Source organism: Pinus tabuliformis, chromosome 2_1 (genome assembly GCF_031772625.1).
Source record: "Pinus tabuliformis cultivar Carrire ecotype Pingquan chromosome 2_1, CPIR1, whole genome shotgun sequence".
Lineage (NCBI taxonomy): Eukaryota > Viridiplantae > Streptophyta > Pinopsida > Pinales > Pinaceae > Pinus > Pinus tabuliformis.
In genome coordinates, this window is record NC_142299.1 from 521,396,535 (window position 1) to 521,403,054 (window position 6,520).

Consider the following 6,520-nt stretch of genomic DNA (forward strand, 5'->3'; position numbering starts at 1 on the left):
ACTTCCCCTCAAACTCAACTTGGGGGAATCGAACCTCGGTCCAAGCTCTGATACCATGTGGAGGTTTGCGGTTACACCAAAACTCGCAGGTTTTGGTAAACATTACAAGCCATTAACTAGGATCCCCAGGGTGGAAATTACAGATTCTATAGAGGTGCGGTGATTCTTCCAACAAGATTTGATAGATTTTGAAACTAGCAATAGGCATCCATATTCAAATTAGAAGCCTATTTGATAGATTTTGAAACATTTAAGTGAAGTTTTTTGGGCCAATTTTTTCGGAATTGAAAAAATTTCAATCCAATTATTTAAGTAGGATGCATTCTAATCCAAATTCGAATTTCAAATTCCGCAACTATGGTCTGAGAAATGAGAAATCAATCGTAGGGAAGATCTTCTGAGATAGTTAGCCTCAAGAACGTTGTATGTTCTGCAACTATTGTGATTTAAGACTATTCAATTTCCAATTATATTGATTTGCTGGGTGTTTAGCTTGATGTACCAAAGTTATTTTCATTTTTTTCAATAAAGGAATAGTGCCTTGAACAATTTTCTGGTAGTCTTGCAAAGGACTAGATCATGATACCTCTGCCGACCATACCTCCCCACTTAACTATTGAACTACATCTTGAGACCATCTTGAGACATGTTGAATGAATTAAATTACACTAACACCACCAAGATGTCGTTCTCATATGTTTAGGTGATCGCTGATGCCAATGTTAGCTTCATGAACACCAATTGTATTCAAATGTAGTTCATGATACTACCAATGATATGAGTGAAGCAACTGTTCTACGATATTCCTAAGGTCTTCAAGTAAACCTTTTGATTGGCGTAGGCTATCCCGTAGGTAAATAACTTGATGACAAAATGCCACTTCAGCCCTTCTTTGAGTGGTTGGATATATGTGGGATAGGAATTTCAGAAAGAAATTATAGAATGAGAATCAAATTAATTAAATAAGATGCAAATAAACAATATTTATGGTTCAAAAATATCACAGAATGAGAATCACATAAGAATTGCAGCATGTTATTTTGCCCCTCAAGTCTCAAAAACTTACAAAAATAAGCGGCTATACTGCAAGGATCCATAGGTCTTTTAGTGGCAGATTTCAAAGCTAAAACAACAAATCATCTAGCTAGTATTCTTTGTTGTAAAGATGATCACAATCCTATTTGGCTCACTCAAGAGGAGAATCCCCAATGGGTGAGCTGTTGAGAATCTGATAAAGTTAGCAATCATTTTGGAGAGGAGTTACTTACACTGTGTGGGGCTTTCAACTTAATTATTTGCAATGGTCTAAATAGATGGAAAAGGTCTTGGAACTTCACTTGCAACACATACAATGGCGTGTTGGGTGTGGAGCCTGATTATCTTCTATATTCAAATGTTTCGGCTAGATGTATACCCTAGGAAGACTGTACACCCCTCCACGCCGGGGGGGAACACGGGGTCTGGGGAGCTAATCATCCCGCGCTGGGGGTCCAGGGGCCAGCGGGGGTTCGGGGGCAGCGCCCTCGAAGTTAAAAATAGATGTAAAATTGCCTTGGAAAAGTCTAGTAATTTCTAGTCAATCTGGGCCATTCATTAGGCGGATAATCTGACGGTAGAAGTTATGTTTAATTTAGGGATTTTTTTCCCTAGAAGGCAACCCCTCACTATATATGAGGGAATTGTATTGCGCCTATGCATATCTGTATTCTGAGTAAGGAAGAGAGAAGAGATTGAGAGCAAAGAGGGTGTTACAGCGAATCTGCCATAGGTTGTATCTCTTTAGTTTGCTCGATAACATAATAAATAAAGACTGACTATTTCTCCGTGGATGTAGCCCAAACTGGGTGAACCACGTATATCTGTGTCTCTCTTGTTTTATGTGTTTTTTGTGTTTATATTTCTGCAATATTTTTATGTGTTCCATTGCTCCGTAATATATAATTTTCTAACAATGGGTATCAGAGCCGAAGGTCTATTTGGCTGACAAACTCACAAGAGAGAACGATTCTTGGTTTGAGTGGGAGAAATGGTAGAAGATGGTAGGTTTAGGGTCGAAAAATTCAATGGCCAAAACTACCAGCTATGGAAGATGCAGATGGAAGATTATCTATATCAGAGAGATATGTACCTACCATTGAGTGGAAAGACAAAGAAGCCGACAAGTATGACAGACACAGAATGGGATATTCTCGATAGAAAGGCACTTGGAACAATACGGCTATGCCTAGCGGCGTCGGTAGCGTTCAATATTTCAGAGGAAACAACAACACAGGGTTTAATGTCGACATTAGCCAAACTATATGAAAAACCCTCGGCATTAAATAAGGTATTTCTTATGAAGTGTTTATTTAATATGAAGATGTTAGAGGGTGGATATGTTGCTGATCATTTAAATGTTTTTAATACAGTTACAAGTCAGTTAAGTTCTCTAGGGTAAATTTTGATGATGAAGTTAGAGCTCTGTTATTTCTGTGCTCATTGCCAGAAGGTTGGAATGGTTTAGTTATGGCCATCATTAACTCTGTCGCTGGAACTAGTACTTTAAAGTTTGATGATGTTGTCGATGCAATCCTTAGCAAGGAAATGTGACAGAAAAGCTCCAGTGAGACATCAGGTAATGCTTTGACTGCAAAGACTAGGGGAAGAAAAATGGAAAGAGGAAAGAGCCCAGGATATCGCAATAAGTCAAGAAAAGGTATATCCAAGTCCAGATCGGGGATAGTGTGCTCAAAATGTGGGAAGAAAGGACACCTAAAGAAAGACTGCAAGTCTCGGAAGGGAAAAGAAGGAGATGCGCAACAAGAAACTAATCATGAAGTGAATGTGACAGGTGATGTGTTGCAAGATGCTTTGATTCTTTCATTAGAAAATATTATTGATGCCTGGGTGGTAGATTTAGGTGCCTCATTCCATGCCACACCTAATAGGAAAAATTTTCATTATTATGTTCAAGGAGATTTTGGACAGGCTCGATTAGGTGATGATAAACCCTATAAAATCATTGGAATGGGTACAATTTTCATAAAACATCAGAATGGAAATCAATGGATATTGAAGGAGGTAAGGCATGTTCCAGATCTGAAGAAAAATCTGATTTCAATAGGGCAGTTGGGAGGTGAAGGTTGAATAAGTACTTTCATAGATAAAACCTGGAAGGTCACCAAAGGATCCTTGGTAATAGTGAAAGGAGAAAAGGTTGGTACATTGTATTTATGCAATGGTATTTATAATTTTGATAATGCTTTAACCTCTAGAGGAGAAGATATGGCATTGTGGCATCATAGCCTTGGGCACATGAGTGAGAAGGGGATGCAGATTCTTCACTCAAGAAATTTGTTTCCAGGTTTGAAGCATGTTGATTTAAAATTTTGTGAGAATTGTGTTTATGGAAAACATAAGAGAGTCAGATTCCTTAGAGTTGGGAAAGAAAAGAAGAGTGAAAAATTAGAGATTGTGCATACTGATGTATGGGGACTTGCTCAGGTATCATCTCTTGGTGGCTCTCATTATTATGTTACTTTTATTGATGATGCAACAAGAAAAACTTGGATTTATTGTATTCAAAATAAAACTGATGTATTTGATACTTTCAAGAAATGGAAAGCTTTGGTTGAAAATGAGATAGGCAAAAGGTTGAAGTATCTCAGATCAGATAATGGAGGTGAATATTGCAGCAAAGAGTTTGATAGGTACTGTTCACAGAATGGAATTCGCAGAGAGAAGACAGTTCCATGAACACTACAAGAAAATGGTGTGTCAAAAAGGACGAATAGGAAAATCATAGAGTGTGTAAGGTGCATGAGATTGCATGCAAGATTGCCTTTACAATTTTGGGCAGATGCTGTAGATACTGATGTTTATCTAATAAATAGAGGGCTTTCAAGTTCCTTGGATGGTGGTATTCCAGAGGAGGCATGGACATGTAAAAAGGTAAACTACTCATTTTTAAAGACTTTTGGTTGTGAAGCCTTTGTCCAAATTAATAAAGAAAATAGAACAAATCTTGAGGAAAAATCAAAGAAATGTACCTTTATTAGATATGGTGTTAATGATTTTGGTTATCGCTTATATGATTATGAAAATCACAAAATCATTAGGAGTAGAGATGTAATATTCAATGAAAAGGTCTTGTATAAGAATTAGTTGCAGGAAAAGAAATAAGAAAAAGAAAACATAGAATACACAGTGCTTGATGATATCACAGGAAAAGTGATGGTGCCTGAAAATCATAATGATCAACAGCTAAAACAACAACCACAATAGAAACAAGCACCTCAAACACCGGAAAGTGGTGTTAGAAGATCTACCAGGATAAGTAGACCCCCTGAACGATACTCTCCTTCATTATATTATGTATTGTTGACGGATTCTAGTGAACCAGAATGTTATGAAGAAGCAGTGCAGGTAGAAACCATGAAGAAGTGGGAGAAAGCCATGAAAGAAGAGATGGAATCCTTAGCACATAACCAAACTTGGGACTTAGTCAGGTTGCCTCCAGGTAAAACAACATTGCAGAATAAATGGGTTTACAGGCTGAAGGAAGAAGATGGAGGAAAATAGAGATATAAAGCTAGACTTGTGGTGAAGGGGTTTGCACAGAAGAAAGGTATTGATTTTGATGAAATATTTTCTCCTGTTGTTAAAATGACTTCAATCAGAACTATTTTAAGTCTAGTAGCAGCTGAAGATTTGCATCCTGAGCAGTTAGATGTAAAGACAACCTTTCTCCATGGGGATTTGGAGGAATAGCTATATATGCAACAACCACAAGGAGCTAAAAGGGAAGGAGAAACTAGTGTGTAGGTTGAAGAAGAGCTTGTATGGTTTAAAACAGGCTCCAAGGCAGTGGTGTCTAAAATTTGACAGGTTTATGTCTGAACAAGGTTATACTAGATGTCACTCTGATCATTGTGTTTATCTCAAAAGAAAAAATGATGGCATCTATATTATATTGTTATTGTATGTAGATGGCATGATTGTTGCAGGTTTTAACATGTAGGAAATAGATGTGCTCGAAAGGAAATTGGCAAACACATTTGCAATGAAGGATTTGGGTGCTGCAAAACAAATCCTTGGTATGAGAATAACTAGAGATAGGAAGAATCGCAAATTAACATTGTCTCAAAGTGAGTACATAGAAAAGGTGTTGAAAAGGTTTAATATGTAGAATGTAAAACAAGTTAGTATACATTTGGCTAGTCATTTAAAATTAAGTAAGGAGGCATGTCCCAAGACTCAGGAAGAAACAGCTCATATGTCTAAAGTTCCATATGCATCAAAGTTGGAAGCTTAATGCATGCAATGGTCTGCACAAGGCCTGATATTGCACATGCAGTGGGAGTTGTAAGCAGGTATATGAACAATCCAGGAAAAGAACATTGGATAGCAGTGAAGTGGATTCTCAGGTATTTGAGAGGTACCACAAATCAAGCATTATGCTTTGGTGGTTCAAACATTTCTCTACAGGGATATGTTGATGCAGATATGGCAGGTGATAGAGATAATAGGAGGAGCACTACAGGATATGTATTTACTGTAGGTGGAACAACTGTTAGTTAGGTTTCAAAAATCCAAAGTGTTGTTGCACTTTCAACAACATAAGCAGAGTATGTGGCTGCTACAGAGGCTAGTAAAGAAATGATTTGGTTACAAAGGTTTTGGATGAATTGGGTAAGAAGCAGGAGTTGGGCAAGTTATACAGTGATAGCCAGAGTGCCATACATCTTGCAAAGAACTTTGCATTTCTTTCAAGGACTAAACATATACAGCTCAAGTACCATTTCATATGGTCAGCATTGGAAGATGGATAATTGAAGCTGGAAAAGGTACACACTAGCCAGAATCCTGCAGATATGCTAACAAAAGTTGTAACCAGGGAGAAATTGAGAATCTGCTTAGTTTCATTTGGTCTTCAAGTATGATGAAGAAGGTGAGAAATAGCCAAGTCCAAAGTGGAGTCATTGTCTAGCAACTGAAGCAGCGATGGAGTTGCTATAATCAGTCTCCAAGTGGGAGATTGTTGGGTGTGGAGCCTTATTATCTTCTGTATTCAAATGTTTCGGCCGGATGTATACCCTAGGAAGACTGTACACCCCTCCACGCGGGGGGGACTTGTCCCCCCCTCGAGGTTCCGGGGGGGCTAATCCCCCCCAGCTGGGGGGTCTAGGGGCCAGCGGTCCCCAGAGTTAAAAATAGATGTAAAATTGCCTTGTAAAAGTCTAGTAATTTCTAGTCAATCTGGGCCGTTCATTAGGCAGATGATCTGACGGTAGAAGTTATGTTTAGTTTAGGGTTTTTTTCCCTAGAAGGCAACCCCTCACTATATATGAGGGAATTTTATTGCGTCTATGCACATCTATATTATGAGTAAGGAAGAGAGAGGAGATTGAGAGTGAAGAGGGTGTTACAACGGATTCGCTATAGGTTGTATCTCTTCAGTTTGCTGGATAATATAATAAAGAAGGACTGGCTGTTTCTCCGTGGACGTAGCCAAAACTAGGCGAACCATCTATATCTGTGT